The 19400-nt window shown below is 40.3% G+C and overlaps 1 protein-coding gene across 1 annotated transcript in view; it reads right to left on the bottom strand.

Moving 5' to 3' along the window:
• Positions 1 to 10781, bottom strand: part of CCR6 (C-C motif chemokine receptor 6) — a 76745-nt gene extending 65964 nt beyond the window's left edge. Inside the window, exon 1 of the mRNA XM_004440553.3 lies at positions 10444 to 10781. The gene's annotated coding sequence lies outside the window, so the exon portion shown is untranslated. The remainder of the gene's footprint in view (positions 1 to 10443) is intronic.
• Positions 10782 to 19400: the final 8619 nt, after the last annotated feature.

The raw sequence follows: 19400 nt of genomic DNA on the forward strand, positions 1-19400 counted from the left end.
TGTGCAGAAATGGTGGACCAATGTTACTATCCAAATATAATTCTCTTCTTTCTTTGGGCAAATGTTCAGGGGAGACATTAAATATCCTTCTCACTGCATTTGAAGAAAAAAGGAAAAGAAAGGGTAGATCCCTTTCTTTTTTCTAATAAGAAAAAGTAACAAGCCAGAATATTCTAGAAACAAAGGGAGTTTTCACAGGAACTTTGTAAACATAGTACATTTTGCAAACACCCTCATCTCACATCCACAACACACAACATACATCATTTGTCTTTGAGGAATAAGCACACAGAAATAAACAAAACAGCTTATTAACTCCATTTGATTTCTAAAATAAAAATAAAAATCATTACATAATGAAAATGGAGAATCCTCCAAGAGTCTCACCTAAGAACTGTAGTTCTCAGACTTTGAACATATGCTATCTCAACTTAATATACATGAACTGATGAAATAGATACAGTTATCCCCATTTTTGTGATGATCAAACTGAGAGGTTAGATAACTGGGTCGGGATTCAACCAGAGAAGCAAAACCAGTAGAATATGTCCATACGCAGTCTGTAAGTCCATTTTCTCTGTATCTGATGCTGGAGTTTGAAGTGTACAGGACAGGCAGTCAGGAAGGAAAACGGATGAAAAACAGGAGAGATCAAGGGCAGCTGGACCGTACATTATGAACTGGAACCCCATGAGGATGGACAAAAACCTGGGTCAGCTCTTGTTGCCTTGGACCTTGGTGACAAGAGTGTCCTGCAGAGGCCAGGGCCCTTTGTCAGAGAGCTAAACACAGACAAGGTGGAGAGAATCAAGGCTGCATAAAATCCCAAGCCAAGGATTTTATACATAGAAAATCATGCAGTCTGTGGATAGGGAGAGTTTTGTATCTTCTTTCAAATCTGTGTACTTTCTATTTCTTTTTCTTGCTTTATTGCACTGGCTATCACTTCTAGTATAATATTAAATGGGAGTGATGAAAGTGGACAGCCTTGCTTTTTTTCTCTTTTTCTATTTTTAGGGGTTTTTTAACAGCTTTATTGAGATATAATTCACATACTATACTATTCATCTATTTAGAGTATACAATTCAATAGGTTCTTAGGATATTCACAGATATGTGCACCCATCACCACAGTCAATTTTAGAATATTGTCATCACCTCAAAAAGAAACCCCATGCCCTTTAGTACTCACCCCTTATCCCTACCCTTGCCACACCATCCCTAAGCAGCAACCACCAATCTACTTTCTATCTCTATAGATTTACCTATTCAGGACTTTCATATGAATGGAATCATATAGTGCACCAACTTTATGAATGGCTTTTTCACTTAGCATGATGTTTTCAAGTTTCATCCAAGTTGTAGCATGTATCAGTATTTTGTTCCTTTTTGTGGCCAAATAATATTCCATTGTATGGATATACCACATTTTATTTATCCATTCATCCATTGATAGACATTTGGTTGTTTCTACTTTTTGGTTATTATGAATAATACTGCTGTAAACTTGTCCATGTATAAGTAGCTTTGTGAACATATGTTTTCTCTTCTCTTGGGTATATACCCAGGTGTGGAATTGCTGGGTCATATGGTAACTCTATGTTTAATCATTTGAATGACTGCCAGACTGTTTTTCAAAGTAACTGCACCATTTTACACTCCCACTAGCAGTGTATGAGGGTTCCAATTTCTCCATATCCTCACTGACATTTATTATTATCTGACTTTTTTATTCTAGCCATCCTAGTGGATGTAAAGTGGTATCATTGTAGTTTTCATTTGCATTTCCCTGATGACTAATGATGCCAAACATCTTTCCATGTGCTTATTTGGCATTTGTGTATCTTCCTTGAATTACTCTATTCAGATCCTTTGCCCATCTTTTAATTGTGTTATTTGGGTTTATTATTATTAAGCTTTAACAATTCTTTATATATTCTAGATACAAGTCCCTTATCAGATATACAATTTGAAAATATTTTCTCCTATTCTGTGGGTTGGCTTTTCACTTTCTTGATGATGTTCTTCAAAGCATGAAAGATCTTAATTTTGATGAAGCTCAATTTGTCCATTTTTTCTTTTGTTCCTTGTGTTTTTGATATCAAATCTAAGAATCCTTTGCCAAATCCAAGGACATGAAGATTTACTCCTATGATTTCTTCTAAGAGTTTTAGTTTTAGGTCTTACATTTAGGTCTTTGATCCATTTTTGCATATGTTCCATGTCCACTTGAGAAGAACGTATACTCTGTTGTTGGTCGGATGTTCTACAGATGTCTGTTAGCTCTAGTTGGTTTATAGTTTGTTCAAGCCTTCTGTTTCCTTGTTAATCTTCTTTCTGGTTATTTTATCAATTATTGACAACAAGGTATCAAAGTTTCCAACAATTATTATTGAATTGTCTATTTCTCTCTTCATTTCTGTCAGTTTTTGCTCTGTAAAAAAGTAAAGATGCATTCCATCCTTTTATTTTTAGCTTATTTATATCATTCTAATCAAAGTGAGTTTCTTATAGACAGTATAGAGTTAGGTTCTCTCTCTCTTCTTTAAATCTATTATGACAATCTCTGTCCTTTTATTGGTGTGTTTAGACCATTTATGTTCAATATAATTGTTGATATATTTGCTTCAGGTTTACCATTTTATCATTTGTTTTGTTTTTTGCCTTCTGTTTTTCATTCATCTGCTTGCTCTTTCCTGCTTTCTCTTGGATTATTTGAACATTTTAGGGTATACTATTGCTGTTTATCTATTGTATTTTTTCCTATATCTCTTTGTATAGTTTTTTAGCGGTTGCTTGAGGATTACGCTCTACATAACTAACTTTCACAGTCTACTTAGAATCAATATTTTACCACTTCAAGTTGAATGGAGAAACCCAATCATCATATAGGTCCCTTTACCTCTCACCTTTATGTTATTATGCATGACATCAAAATACAGTACATACACTGAAGGCCTCAACAGACATTGCTATAATTTTTCTTTTTAATTATCAAACATATTTTAAAAACTTGAGAGAAGATTAGCCTATACTTACTTGCTCACATAATTATACTTACTTATGTAATTACCATTTCTAATGTATTCCTTCATTCCTGATGTTTCATGGTTCCCTCTGGTATCATATTTCTTTTGTCTGAAAAGCTTCGAATTTCAGCAATTAATTTTAGAGCAGATCTCCTACCCATAAAATTTCTGTTATCCTTCATTTGAGAATGTCTTTATTGCACTTTTATTCCAGAAAAACATTGTCACTGAATATAGAATTCTTCGTTGACTGTTCTTTTATCTCAGCACTTCCTTGTAGGCTTCATGGTTTCTAAAGAGAAATCTGCGTTCATTTGAATCTTTGTTCCTCTATAAGTAATGCATTGTTTTGCTCTGACTGCTCTCAAGACTTTTTTCTTTGTCTAGTTCTCAGGAGTTTGATTATGATGCATCTAGACATTGATTTATCCTGTTTGGAGGTTGCTGAGGTTCTTGAATCTGTAGGTTTATATGTTTTGCTAGATTTGGAAGTTTTTTAGCCATTATCTCTTCAAATATTTCTTTCTTTCTTTCTTTCCTTACATAATCTTTTTTTTTTTTTTTTAAAGATTTTATTTATTTTATTTTTACCCCCCAAAGCCCCAGTGGATAGTTGTGTGTCGTAGCTGCACATCCTTCTAGTTGCTGTATGTGGGACTCGGCCTCAGGATGAACGGAGAAGTGGTGCCTCGATGCGCACCCGGGATCCGAACCCGGGCCGCCAGCATCGCAGCGCGCGCACTTAACCACCAAGCCACAGGGCCGGCCCTCCTTACATAATCTTTATACTTGAAGATTCCTTTGAAATAAGTATGTCTCCAACGAGAAGCTAGCATAGCATGGATGTCACTGAAACTAAGACTGGAGATATATTTTGAAGTGACTTCTTTTTGAATCAGAATGATAGTCACAGCTTTTGCCTAAATCATCATGTATCGTGTTTCTGATTTCATTCTTCACTTTATTTTTAAAAATGAGTTTAAGAATTTTAGGAATGCTTTCTGGATCTTCTTTTCATGGGAGAGAGTCTATATATAAATGAGGTATATAAATTGTCCATCTGCTTAGAACAATTCTTGCATATTTTAGGAAAACGTTTCCATGTGAGAAGGCAACACCATCCCCCTAGAAAGATAAGGTTATGTAGTAGATTTCAAAAATAGTCAAAATTCTTTAAAGTTCTATTCAGTTACTCCCATCAAGAGGTGGGTTCTATTTCTCTGCCCCTTGAATTAGTACTAGACTGTGACTTGCTTTAACCAGTAAAATATGGTGTAAGTGATGTAGTGTAAGTTCTAGACCTGGGCCTCCAGAGGCTTTGCATGGTTCTGTTCTCTCTCTTGGAACTTCTCCACCAATTAAAAAATACAGAAAAGTATAATAATCTAAAGATTGTCCATTTTTCTACCCCTCGACTAGTAATGCTAATTTTTTGTCAGCTTTTCCAATCAAGATAGAACTACTTTTAAATGAAGACAATGTCATCTTTAACCTTCCTAACATCATTTCCCCACTCCCCATCATCAGCCCTCCACCCCCATAACAAAGGCCAAGAATTGTGGATTTAATTTTCCAGTTTATCTATCTATCATCTATCTATCTATCTATCTATCTATCTATCTATCTATCTATCTATCTATCTATCTATCCATCCACCCATCCACCTATCTATCTAGATATACACATGCACACACTATATCTATATACACATAAGTAAGCATGTATGTGTTATGTACACAGATACACATACATATATACACATACATGCATGACACAAATACTATATATACATGTGTGATCATTAACTTATATATACTCTTTTGGGGTGGTGGTTTCTTTTTAATTCAATTTATTTAAACTGAAAAACAAAACAAAACAAAAACAGTCCATCCATTTCTCCAACTTCCCACCCCCTGCCTCTGGCAACCACCAAACTGTTCTCTGTATCTATGAGCTTGGTTTTGTTGTTATTGTTATTTAAATTCCATAAAAAAGTGAAATCATACAGTATTTGTCTATCTCTGTCTGGTTTATTTTACTTAGCGTAATGCCCTCAAGGTCCGTCCATGTTGTTGCAAATGACATGATTTCATTCTTTTTTATCACTGAATAATATTCCATTGTATATATACCACATCTTCTTTATCCATTCATCCATTGATGGACACTTAGATTGTTTCCATATCTTGGCTATTGTAAATAATGCTGCAATGAATGAGGTGCAGATATCTTTCAAGTTAGTGTTTTTGTTTTCTTCAGATAAATACCCAGAAGTGGAATTGCTGGATCATTTGGTAGTTCTATTTTTAATTTTTTGAGAAGCCTCCAACTTTGTTCCATAGTGGCTGTACCAATTTACATTCCCACCAACGGTGAACAAGGGTTCCCTTTTCTCCACATCCTCGCCAATGCCTGCTGTTTCTAGTCTTTTTGAAAATAGCCATTCTCACAGATTGAAGTGATATCTCATTGTGGTTGTGATTTGCATTTCCCTGAGGGTTAATGATGTGGAGCATCTTTTCATGTGTCTGTTGGCCCTCTGTATGTCTTCTCTGAGAAAATGTCTATTCGGATCTGCTGCCCATTTTTTAATCAGATTCTTTGCTTTTTTACTACTGAGTTGTATGAGTTCTTTATATATTTTGGATATTAGCCCCTTATCAGATATTTGATTTGCAAATATTTTCTCCCATTCAATAGGTTGTCTTTTCATTTTGTTGATGGTTTCCTTTGCTGTGCAGAGCAAATATTTTTTCTGTACACACTCTTTCTCATCTCTTTCTAGTATTCCAATAAAACAAACGTTAGCCCTTTTGGCGTTATCCCAAAGTCCACTGGCTCTTTTTGTTTTTTGCAGTCTCTCTTTTCTCTGCTGTTCAAATTAGATAATTTTGTTGATTAGTCTTCAGGTTCACTGACTCATTCCTCTGTCTGCTATTGAACCCACTCAGTGAGTCTTTTACTCATTTTTTCATTTTCATTATTTCATTTTCAGTTCTAGTTTCCACTTAGTTCTTCTTGATGTCTTCTCTTTCTTTGCTGGTAATTTCTATCTTTCCATCCATTTCAAGGAGCATTACTATAATAACCACTTTAAAGTCTTCATCTGATAATCCAATCTCCTGTGTCATCTCACCACGTGCAGTTGTTGACTGTCTTTTCCTGCACAAGTTGAGATTTTCATGGTTCTGTGTATGCAGTGTACTTTTGGTTTGTGTCTGGGATATTTGAACACTATAAGCTTCCAGATCTTGCTTCACTTCCATGAAGAATGTTGATATTTTTCATTTTAGTAGGCAATCAATCCAATTGGGTTCCAGCTCCAAGTTCCTACCAGCCTTCCATGGGTTGTGTTTCCAAAGCCAGATCAGTTTTTAAAGGCTTTGCAGTGCTAATTCAGATCTGTCCCATGTATACGGCACCCAGTGGGCAGTCTTAGGCCTGGGCGGTGGCTTGTCCCATAGTTAAGCACTCAATGTCTAGAGTATGCTGTGTAGGGTCAGATCCACGCATGCACAGCTCAGGGGTGCCCAGGATTCATAAACAATGTTATGGGGTCACTTTTCTGAGCTCCTCCCTCTCTACAAGCTCCCAGGACTTTTGGCTCCTAGGATTCCCTTAGTCCTCCTGCCAGACAGCTCTAGATTTAATTACCCACAGCACTCTTCACTCCCTTTGATAGTGCCTCCATCCAGGGCCAAGCTGCAGGAACAGAGATAGAGAAAAAAATCTCATATGTGTTTGTTCCACCCTTTTGGGACCTCATTTCCTCCCATCAGAGAGGAGGGTTCTCCTTCTTCCCTCGGAGATGACGCAGCTGTGGGCCTCCGCTGCCACTGGGGTTGCCTGGGGGCTGGGGCATGACAGGAGAAAAGTGGGAGATGCCCACCCTCTCTCTGAGTGCTAGGTGTCCCATTTCCCAGTCTTTGAGCCAGAACTAGCCGGTTTCTGCTGGACCCCTTTCTATCCACACCCACTAAATCACTCCTTTCCTGACATCTGATGCCATTTGACTGAGATTATAGAATTAACATTGCTAGGTCACAAGGACCGCTTTATTTTTAAATTAAGAGATTTTTTTTCCTTTGGAGAACAATGTAACAACGCTGAACACATTACTTAAAATCCTGATTCAAATCCATTACCCTTCCCAGCAATTTTCACTTTCCCTTCCTGTGTTTTTTAATAAGAATACAAAATTACTTTTCAAATGTATCTTGGTTTTTATTTCAAAAGCATTTATTGAATGCCTACTCTAAGCCAGGCACTGGACCACACTGGAGATACAAAGATCAACAAGATAGATTATCCCTTATCCCTGCCATTGAGGAGTTTATTATCTGGGAGGGAAATGGACAGAAAAACCCAATGATTTTAAAGGGTGTAAGAGTTATAAGGGGAACGAGCAGGTGGTAAAGAGAGGAAAATGCATGATTGAGCAGAAGGGATAATTTGTCAACATATTTCCTAACATATTAATTCAGCATTAGTTTGTCAAGTTCCACTTTTTTTAAACCCTACAAGAATTAAAAGAGGTTACAATGAGTTTATAGATTTTGAGGGAATTGATATGTTTACATTATTGAATCTTCTTATCCAAATCCATGGTACATCTATTTATTTAGGTATTCCTGGAGTCCCTTCCAGCATAGATACGTAATTTTGTGTATGTTCCATTTAAATAGGTCTTGCAAATCTATTAAGTTTAACCATATACATTTTGTGTTTTATTGCAAACAGGCTTCTATTTGGTGGAATGCTTCTAATGCTGTCCACCAAGTGCAATGTTTCTTTCCTATGATTTTCTAACAGAGCTCTTTGACCTGGATTATGGAATTAAGAGTATATCAATTATTTTTTTTAATAACAAAAGGAAAAGTCTTGCTCTGGTTCTTAGCATGGCTATCCTTTTTGGTGAACATAAACTATTCTCAATGATCCAGGGAAAGGAGTGAGAAAATGTGATCTTTCCGTGATGGTTATTGCCATTGTGGGAGATCAAGATTTGGCCACCCTGCAATCTCTTTACCTTGGTTGTTTTCTCTGAGGACATTTGACCTCCCCCACTAACTACCTAAAGAATTTGACATAGTAACTCCTTCCTGGAACAGATCTTCTATCTGATGGCTGTAACATAATGTAAAATAGATGTTACAATAGAAAAGGCATCAACAAGCCCATCTTATGTCTCTCTGGCCACATTCTCTGGATGGCCCTTCGAGGAGTTGCCAGACAAACATTTACATTTATAAGGGAAATCTCCATTTGTAAAGGTATCTCCCTCTCTGTATTGGGAAAAGGGGGGATGGCCTCATTTCTAGAAACTTATCAATGTGGAAGGTGAGGCCTTAAATCTGCATAATAACCTTACTCTTGTTTACTGTGCTTTAGTGGTAATCTCCTGTAACTGACTCCCCCCACCCCCAAAATCCTCCTTTGTCATTGGCTGAACATGGTATTTAAGACGAGAATTTCTGCTATTGTGTTGAGAAATGCAGTGTCCCTGCTTTCTCCCATGTATACATGTTATTAAACTTGGTATTATTTTCTCCTGCTAACCTGTCTTTTTAATTATTTGGCCAGCCATAAGAACCTTAAGGAAAAGGGCAGAGGGAGATTCTCCCTCTCCCGACACCATCCCTCAGCACCCTCTCACTTGCTATTATTTCCCTCCAGTGTGTTATTTTTCACCTCTTAAAGTAATCCAGTAAAACTTGTATTTGATTGAATCCCACTAGTAAGAAATGTTCTACTGAAATTTCTTTCTATTCATCACCTTTAGGAGTAAAGTGAATAAAGAGAAAACAACTTAAAAGAAGGGATTTATTTTTGTAAAATACCTGGCACAGGGTGGACCCCTAATGGTTTGAAAGCATGAATGAATGAATGACAAGTGATTTTTAAAGAATGTGTTGGCACACATTCGGCATGATGTTTTGTGATTCTCACGAAATGAATATTTATGTTAGTTGGGTGTGAGATAACAGCCGCTGTAACAGTCAGCTTCTGAACCTCAGTGACCTCATACACACTAGAACTTTATTTCTCATGCACATAGAAATCCAGTCATCTACCAGCCTTCAGAGAGGGGGAATCTGCTCCACACAGCTGTTCAGGGACCCGGCTGCCCCCTCTTGTGGCTCCACATTCTCTATGGCTTTTATAGGGTGACTTCAAAGGTCACAAACAAAGTAGCCACTCGGAAATGGTAGCATTTGGATGCTTAATGTCGTGTTTTCCATACTGCGCTGCAGCAAGAACTGAGGTATTAAACAATAATTGACATTGAGGATGATGACCCTGAATTTATGAGAGATCTTAAATCATTACAGAAGGCAGTTAAAAACATGGACATTCATTAAGATTATTAACAAACTAATTTGCATTTTAAATATGTTTTCAATACTAAAGTTTCCAAATCTTTCATGTAAAGAGAAAATGTAATTAACGAGAGCGCGCCATCTCTGAGTCATCTTACTAACCAGGGTGTTACCTTGTACCAGTGTGGCTGAACAAAGACCTTTGGACAAGGACACCTATGGCGTGGTTGCTGTTACATAACAGAACACACTCTCAGCACACATATTATTTCTGAAACCACAGAAGCCAAACCACAGTGGAAAATTCAGCTACTCTGGAGAGAAATAGCAAGATAATTGTCTGCAAAGTTTCCTATTCTGCTGTGCATTCTAAGGTGGCCTATATTTCTAATGCTTCCTCAAGCCCACATAATTAAGAAGGAGTTATCTCTATGCAAAAAGTGTATATATAAACATCATATAATGATGGCTAAAACTGGGGACAGATGGCATATTAAATAGTGCTTGTATACCATGCTTTGTGGGAAAGGATCGGGCATCCTGGTGGTTAAGTCTTGGGAAAGAATTTGCCTCTTTGGCCCAGTACTCAATCTCAAAGACAGGTTTTGAATATTAGTGAGATATTTAAAATATTTCACAGGACTTAAGATTTCACTCCTTTTTTGATACACGAATAAACCCCTGAGAATTCTGAAGATCTTTATAACTCATTTTTTCGAGAATCTCGTAGGTTAGAGGGTAGACATCAGCTACAAAAATTACCTGTTAAACACATATAAATATATACATATTCCCCTCGTATTCCAGTAGTCCCAGAATCGCGCTGGGGAACATCTGAGGGATTTCATATCCTGAAGCAGTTCCCTTATGAGATGAGATTATTTTGTCCACGCCACCGCAGTGGAGAATATTTCCTCCCAGGAAGCTTCTGTGACTAATGGATCCAGAAAAGTCAATAATTGACAGAAGTGATAGGCAAACTGTGTGTGGCAGCTCATTACTGACACACGAGTCTCAGCAGCCGTGTCAGTCGACGGCCCCCTCTGAGAAGAGAAGACCAAACCAGCAGCACAATGAGAACAAAAGCAGCTTACCTTTCTCTCCCTGCAAGCCCATTCCTGCGACCGCACGAGGCTCGCCCTGCTGCCGTCCACTCTTCCTGAATTCCCCTCTCCGTCCCCGCCCCTCTCCTCATCGCACCTTCTCCTCCTGACCCTTGACCACAGCAAATCAGCTGAATATCTAGTTCTTCGTTTTTATAAAGTTGGCCTAACACTCTATTTCCAAGATTTCTGAGCCCTCCATTTATTTTCTCAGTAGAAAAATAATTTAGTTTCTCTGCTGTTTCCTAGGAGATACACTGCCAAATAGTTTTATAAGCCCGTGGCAGTTTTATTTTTTTCTTTTTCCAAGACATAGAAATAGCTGGAGTTAAACTGCCACTGCTACTCGAGTGGTGTGATTGAAAATGCAACCTGTGTAGACGACCTAATTTTACTTGTCTCTACAACCAGCACATTATGTAGATGATGTTATTTAAATACCTAAATATGAATAGAAAAACGTGAAGTAGTTTTAGGCAGTTGGGGGCGGGGAAAGGGGGGAGGGAGGCTTGCTTGTAAGACAATAAATAACTTCAGTTATCACTCTCCCTGACTGAGCCCCACCGCCCCAGCCAACAGCACCCGCTTGTGGTCTTTGGAGCCTGAGGGATCCGTCTGGAGCAGCAGAAACTGATGTTCTCTCAGAAGGCACTTGCTTGATCACTTAGAGGTCTCATCTGCCTTCTTTACAAAGTGTTGCTCTCATCTGCCAGGTGCTCACACCTTCCAGGCAGCGCGCTGACCGCAGCCTCGGCTGAGGCCAGCAGCTTTACATGCATGACGGAAATGGGCAGTTCTGAAGGTCTTAGAAGGTTGGGGCTGGAGGCACTTAGTGCAAGAGCTTCCTCCAAAGCAGTTGTTTTAGGTGATTTCTTGTTTTTAAATTTTAGAATTTGATTATACGTTATAGGGGAAAAAATGGTGCTCGGGTCCCCTCTCCACAGCCCCCGAGGCCCCCTGAGAGCCTGGGCTCCACCAGCCCGTGTGAACACACCAGCCAAGGGGCCAACGCCCTCAGCTGACTTGAGAGAGGCAGAGTCCAGAGAAGCGGGCTGTGCCCAGAGCTGGTCATATACAGCAGGGTCCAGAGCCCTGTTATTCTGACTGGGCCCAGGTTTCCTCCTTTCAAACCAGACCACTTCAAATTTGCCAAGCACATTCGTGCATTTTATTTGCGATTTCATCTAAAACACATGTTTTATGGGCAAAAATTGACCGATTCTTTTGCCTGAGGCTCATTTCAACACCTATTTTGACTCAGCACTCAAAGCTCACAGTATTTTGGTCACTGACTTCCTAGGAACTATGTAGATTTCATTAAATAATCATTTGGTTTCAAGGTAATGGGTGGGTCAATGTACCCATTCAAACGTTCATTTACTATGGTTTATCTTGATTATATAACAGACCCCTTCTCCATGGATACAGAGTACAACCAAAGAAAATTACTCAGGCTTCAATTTTTTGAAAAAGTTACATTTCAAAACTTCACTAGGAAGTCGGTGGATTAACATTCATTTTTCTGTAGCAATATGTGACTGAAACATAGAAAATAAGGGGCCAGGCTCCAAAAGTCAATTCATCTCCCAATTTGCTATTTCCGCTCTGCTTCCTGCTCTGAGGCTTTGCAGCACACACATCAGATCATCCTTCAGACTCATCCTGTACCCTTGCACAACTTCTTGAAAGATCATAGACAGCTAAGAGACATTGTTGCCTAAACTTTATTTAAATTCAATTGAAGTAATCCAAATTGTTTGTGAGAAATCACAGTAGGTAGCACAGCATGTGATGACATCAACATAGTTTGAGATCAAACTAGGAGACTGAGACATTCGGAGATGCCACCCAAATCAGCCTGTACAGCAGCCTAGAACCAATTCTGAGAGTGGGCAGAAATGGGCATGGCCTTGGTAAGTTTTCAATGTCTATATTTATTTGTATTGTCTTGAAAGTAGACATGGGACTTGATAAAGTAACGAAAAGCAATAAGATATATTGGAGTATTTGAGGACACCATTTGGCTTAAAACTAATCAGCCTGGCCTTGTTTTTTCAGAAGGCTCGAGTTGGCCTGTCGAGCTTGCTTTGTACATCTGCTTTAAACATTTACAACGTCCCAAAGCCAAGAATGATGCCCTTAAAGATAGGGATGTTGCCGTCTCCGTATCAGCATTTCTTTAAGGATAAGCATTTCTTCCCGGAAACTAAGGGTTAGTTACTGACCTGCTGAACACTGACCTGCTGTGCCAGCAAGGCATCTCGTGATAGTAGTAAAAGAGACATTCCTGTCACATGTGATGTATGCAATTTGTTCCAAGATGGCGTATAACCACTCTGTACAGCCCACTTCTTCAGACAGCTTCCTTCCTTGGGGAAAGAAGCCCCAAGCTATATTCTTCAAACTGGCTCATATAATAAACTCACCCCAATTTTGATTTATAGATTGATTATGGATTATTTGCATCGACAGATTCCTGGGGCAGGGACAGATTATTCCTTAGAGCAATAACCATATTGATCTCCTTGACTCTAATTCTTCCTCCCTTCTGTGGTGATGTGAAGGCCAGACTGACATCACCTTACCAATTCTGGGGTCTGTATCGTAGGTGAGGAACCCAAAAAATATGAATCCAAGGGCTTATATACACATTGTTCCTCTCTCCCCCTGAGAGAGGGAAAGAAACTTCTCTTCCCAATGTCAATAAGTCCTCCTCAGGAAGAGAAGAGGAAGAATCCTGGGTTCTTACTCTTGGGAATGCAATTAAACATCTCCAGGAGGAGAGACCCTGGAGTGTCTCCATGGCTCCTGCATCCCCAACCCTTTTGAAATGTAAGCACACACCACGAGAGAGGTGAATGTCTATCAATTCAGTAACTTCCAAGGCCTGTCCTTTGTCCCAGGTCCCAGTAAAATTTGTTCAGAAAGCCCTAACCACACAGAAATACAGAAATATTTTCTTTACTGCCTACAGTCCCATGCCCAGTTACTGGGCATAACTCACCCAAGAACAAGCTGGCAAGCAATGAGCTGCAATGGCTGAGACACACACTCAGAGAAGAAGGTTGGGCTGTGCGTTGCAGGCCAGAACATGCCATAATGCAGCTCATATCACATTCCAATTTTTTTTTTTTTTTTTTGAGGAAGGTCAGCCCTGAGCTAACATCCATGCCAATCTTCCTCTTTTTGCTGAGGAAGACTGGCCCTAAGCTAACATCTATTGCCAATCCTCCTGTTTTTTTTCCCTTTTTCTCCCCAAAGCCCCAGTAGATAGTTGTATGTCATAGTTGCACATCCTTCTAGTTGCTGTATGTGGGACGCAGCCTCAGCATGGCCGGACAAGTGGTGCGTCGGTGCGCACCCAGGATCCAAACCCGGGCCGCCAGTAGCAGAGCGTGCGCAGTTAACCACTAAGCCATGGGGCCGGCCCCACATTCCAATATTTACTTTAACAGCTTCATTGAGATATAGTTCACACTCCATACAATTCACCCATGTGAAGTGTACAATTCGATAGTTTTTAGTGTATCCACAGAGCTGTGCCACCATCACCACAATCAAATTTGAAACATTTTCATCACCCCAAAAAGAGCCTCATACCCATTAGCTGTTCCTCCCCATTTTCCCCCACCCCCCCAGACAACCACCTCCTGTGTCTATAGAGTTGCCTCTTCTGGACATTTCACATAAATGGAACAAAATGTTACAACATGTGTTCTTTTGTGACTGGCTTCTTTCACTTAGCATAATGTTTTCAAGGCTCATCCATGTTGTAGCATGAATCCACACTTCATTTCTTTTTATTGCCAAATAATAGTCCACCGTATGGATATATATCTTATTTGATATGTCCATTCATACGTTGACATTTGTGTTGTTTCCACTTTTTGCTGTTATGAATAGTACTGCTAAGAACATTCACGTACAAGTTTTTGTGTGGGCATATGTTTTCTTTTCTCCTGGGTACATACATAGAAGTGGAGTTTCTGAGTCATATGGTAACTCTACATCTGGTCTTTTGAGGAATTGCTAAGCAGCTGCACCGTTTTACATCCCCACCAACAATGTATGAAGCTTCCGATTTCTCCACGTCCTCACCAACACTCATTATTACTTGGAGGATGCAGGATGGGGGCTGAGTCTTCACAGGGAGAGTTGAGGCTGGGGGCTGAGCCTCCACGTGAAGGATGGAGGATGGAGGATGGAGGATGGGGGCTGACCTACCATATGGAGAATGGCTGCCCAGGTCTGCAGTGGACTTAACGTGAGAAAAAAATAAAGCTGTGTTGGGTGAAGCCATTGAGATTTCACAGCATCGTCTAGCTTATTCTCACTGATTTACTGTCTCATCAAGTTATGGCTAGGATTAAATAAGAGTCCACACCAAGTGCATAGTGCACTCCAGGCACACGATCGTCCCTCAGTAAATGGTAACTATAACCACGCTCCCACCACAAGACATCTACTAAACCCCAGTGGCACAGTTCTGAGAGGAATGGCTGTAGTGGCCACTCGCCATGCTCCTCCACCTGCGTCCATCTCATGGGGAACATTTTCCACCATGTGAGTCTTTACAGTGGGCAGCGCCCACTGCTGAAGCCACAGGAAACCAGAACTTCCTTCCTTCCAGCCTCTTCAGGGCGAGGGCCTGGGCTCAGCACTTGGGCTGCCCAAGGAAGGCCAGGCGGTCACACAGCAGTGACGGCGGCCAGAGTCTACTGTAGCAGGTCCAGTGTCCTGCCGCAGCAGTGCCAGATCCTTTCTTTACCGAATCTTCCTAGGTTCTTGCCGGTTCCTGCCTGATTCTCTCTCCTGTGTCTTTCCAAGAAATTCCATTTCTGTCTAAGTTAGGGATAAACTGAGTCTGCTGTTTGCAACCGAGAACCTTGACGTTATGACGCAGTAGGTTGCTGACTGCGCCTGTGAAGGTGACACCCCTGGGGCAGGCATTATGCCAGAGAGAAGCTGGTCTTCCATCAGACGGTGAGAGAAGCAGACGTGTCACTCTCGGATGAAGCGCAGCATGCTGTACCCCACCGCACGAAGGTTTGTGAGGATGAGGGAGGAAGAGGGTGATAATGTAAGGTGTAGACCCTTCCATCAAAGGTTCTCAGGATCTGAGTTTCAGGAGAGAAACTTTCAATATTTCTCAAAGTTATTTTATGTGTAGGATCTGCTCAAATTTCAGACTACACATACTTTCAACAACTAATGCTACTTGAGAATAGATTTAAACTGATTTTTACCATCCCCTCTATTTTCTTTTCAATAGCTCAGAGCCTTGTTTGGTAGTGCTTGAAGCCTTAAATTTTGGGATTATCTCCTTTTAGAAAAGGAATACAAAATTACTTATAAAAATTAGCTATAAATGTAAATATTTCAAATAAGAAACAAAATCCCAATAAATTATAAATTCTGAAAATCTAATACCACAAACATCACAAAATGTAGGAAAATAATAGAATAGTTTTATTAACTGCCTAACATATCTTTATAATACATGTTTCCTACATTGCTTTAGAGGCATAATTTTTGATATCACCTCTTCATACCAGGATGATTTTTTAAAACATCTTTCCATGGAGATAGAAGAAAATAATTTTACTCTAGAATGATTGATCAAAATGTTTTTTCAATTATTGATATATTTTAAGAGTTTCATCAATCTTTATAATTCATTTTTAGAAATGTTTAAGTTTGAGAATTGTTAAATTTTGGAAACCTTTTTCAAGTTTTTTTTTTTTACATACAATTTTAGCATTTCAAATTTTCTTTCAATGACTGATAACATTTAGTAATATAAATGATCTTTTAATGATATTAAGTTTTTAATTAGTGTCCTCATGAATGGCATATTATAGTTTTATTTTCAATATTTTGTGTCAAATCAGTAATTAATTTAAATATTTTTACAATGTGTTTACATGATGAACTCCTCTCCATTAATTGAATTATCAAATAATGCAAGAGCCTATACATTATTTCTATTCAAAATTTAACTCATGAATTACTATTTTTGGTACAATCTGCAAAGTACTTTGTTACAATTAGTTTTTAATGTTGGGACCATTTCTGATGTGTCATCACTCATCCTTATCACACAGATTGACGCAGCAGGATTGCATAAAGATGCTCATCATGTAACTTCAGGCTTGAACCTCATGCCTGGACAGCTCAGCGTGTAGTGCACCAAGAGTGGCTGTTTTTTAATCCTATTACAATGCATTTTTGGATGTTAAAACCATATTCAATGTAAATTTTTATGGCATACCATGATTTTTGCAACTGTTTGGTGGTTTTCATTTTGTTAATATACAAAGTCTTCCTTAAGTGGTGATGGAGTCATGACGAGAACTCCAGGTTACAATAGCACTGATGGGGACACGAGAGCAAACCAGGTCATGGAAACACATTACACGGGACGTGGCTCAGGGGGTGAAGAAGACTCGATGGCGCAAGTGACGTCTGAATCAGGCCTTGGAAGAGGAAGAGAAATTAATCAGAAACCGAGCGATCGCCCAAGGCACTCTCTCTTCTCCTTCCCTAAACATCCAAGTAAAACTAAGACTAGGACACTTACTTTCTTAGTAAGAATCGTTCATACTTCCTGAGTGGTTACTGTCTGCCAAGAACAATGCTAAACACTCTACAGCATTATCTACTTTATACAACAGCCCTGTGAGGTCAGGAAGGGTTTACTCCCCCTTTTACAGATGAGGAAACTGAGAATTCTGATAATAAATAACTTACCCAACAGCACTCAGCCAGTAAGTTAGGCATCCAGGATTCTGATCTGCGGAGTAGTTTCCAATGTGCACCCAATCACTCTGCTCCTGCCTCCTACACCCATGCAACCCCACCGCACTTCCTTCTTGGGGACACTTTCCTTCTTAGAACGGACCTTTGCTTATCCCATGTGACTCCAGGAGGCTGCCAATCCAGGAGGCTGCCAATCCCATCAGCCCATCAGTTTTCCTGGGTACTAAAAAGTTCAAAGATCACCTCAAACATCTTCTCTCTTGTTTTGCGTGACACTCTTCCAGTCCCCACACAAGGTCCAGGTTCATTTTTCTCTCTGCCTGGTTTCTAAGAAGCATGGCGGGCAGCACGCTCTATTCCAGCCCTCAGCACACGGTTGCATAGACGTTGCTTTTCCCAAGTCCCAGTTACTAGGCGGTGCAGAGTGGGCTCTCCAGGAAGCCATCTCTTGGAGACTGAGTTTTGTAGGCAGGGTGTTTCTCAGAGGCACCCTAGGGGCCGACACCTGCAGTAGGGCGGGAGGGAAGTTGGAGGAGGCAGGAGAAGTCACCAGGCAAGTCAACAGCAGCCTCTGCAGAGCCCATAGGGTGCTCCACACCGGAATGGCCCTTGGGACTTAGGCTGAGCCGGCCAGGCCTTTATGCCCCCACATGGATCAGCCACTGTAGTCCCTGGATGAGGGCCACCAGGGGTGGGGGTTGACCTTGGGTGATGTGGCTCTCTACAGCTGAGGTGGTCCTTGGAGGGACCGTCAGAGCTCCCAAGCAGCTGGGCTGGGCAGCCCTTCACTGAAAAAGGACCTGGTGGCACATCACAGGACCGGGACCATGTCTTCTTCTCCGTGTTTGGAAGGCTTATTGGACAATAATCAATCAGCAAATGTTTCTTGAAATGTACAGGGTGTTAATTTGCTGAAGCAGTTCCAAACTTCGAGATTCTGCTGAGAAATTCCAATCACAAGTGTGTTGTTTAACTCCAGGAATACATTTTCCTTAAGAAACTTGATGATTACAGCTTTAGGTACAGGCAGTCTTTTTCTTTCTTTTTAATCTGATGAATATTTTCTTGGAAATGTGTGTTAAACAAATTGGGGTAGGTCAAATAAATGTGCCCCATAATAAATCAGGATAAATGAAAGTGTTGGGGGGATGTTATTCACATTCCTATACACCTAACCTCTATAAATGTAATTAATATATTTGTGCACAATAGTATACATTAAAATGTAAAAGAAAAATTAGAGAAACAATTAGGTGCCACTTCCTTGTGCGGGGAGCAGGAGGGCTTGGGGGAGTCACCCCCAGGAGAGACACGCTGCGGGGCTGGTGAAGACACCTGGCACTGGGGGACGAGGGCATGAAGGGGAAGCGGAAGGAAAGAGCAGGTAAGGTAAACAGAGCTCAGGCCGACAGACTGAGGGCTAGCAATCTGAGAGACGACAGTGAGTGAGAGACCTGAGGCAGACCCCTGCACAGCTAGCAGCCGTGCAATTCAGACTCTGTCCTTGGTTTTACTTGTGCTACACAGAAAAAGGAGGGTTAAAATATCTAGTGTGACTGCTTCTTATTCATCAAAAATCTTCATTTCAGGAGAGCTACCACTCAGTTTTACAATTGAAGAATGACTTAAAAGACAACAAGTATGATTAAGTCTATATCCAGTAGTCTGGCAACTTATAAAACACTCCAAAATTGGCTTTTTAGAAACTATAAGTGTTTTAAAATTAAACATTCATGGAAAAAAATAATTTCACCTCAAATCTGAAGATTGCATAAATTGCCAAAAACAACCAACACCTCAAGCTAGAATATCAGAAAAACCCTCTTAGAAGCCGTCTGGACCCCTTTGTCCTGGTGTCTGTTGCTCCCACCTGTCCCTTTTCCTCTCAATCCATCCTGAGATTCAGGCCCCATGAAAGCCCTCGGCCTCTCTTCTTGCTCTCCTGCCCGTCTTCTCTTTCCTGTTTCTGGGAAGCAAGGCCCCATCTCACACAACTGAACTGTTCTGCCGGCAGGCAAAGACAAGGCAAAGTCATGGCAAAGGCAAAGCCATGTTCTAGAAGGTGGGGAGGGAGTCTAGGTCCTCTCTCACTGCCTCGCGGGAACACAGTGTAAGCCCGCTGGCCTGGGAGACGCCAGGCTCTCCTGACCTTGCTTTGGGATTCATTTCTGATTGGCAGGAAGCTTCCT

Source organism: Ceratotherium simum, chromosome 38 (genome assembly GCF_057802395.1).
Source record: "Ceratotherium simum simum isolate JZ-2026a chromosome 38, ASM5780239v1, whole genome shotgun sequence".
NCBI lineage: Eukaryota > Metazoa > Chordata > Mammalia > Perissodactyla > Rhinocerotidae > Ceratotherium > Ceratotherium simum.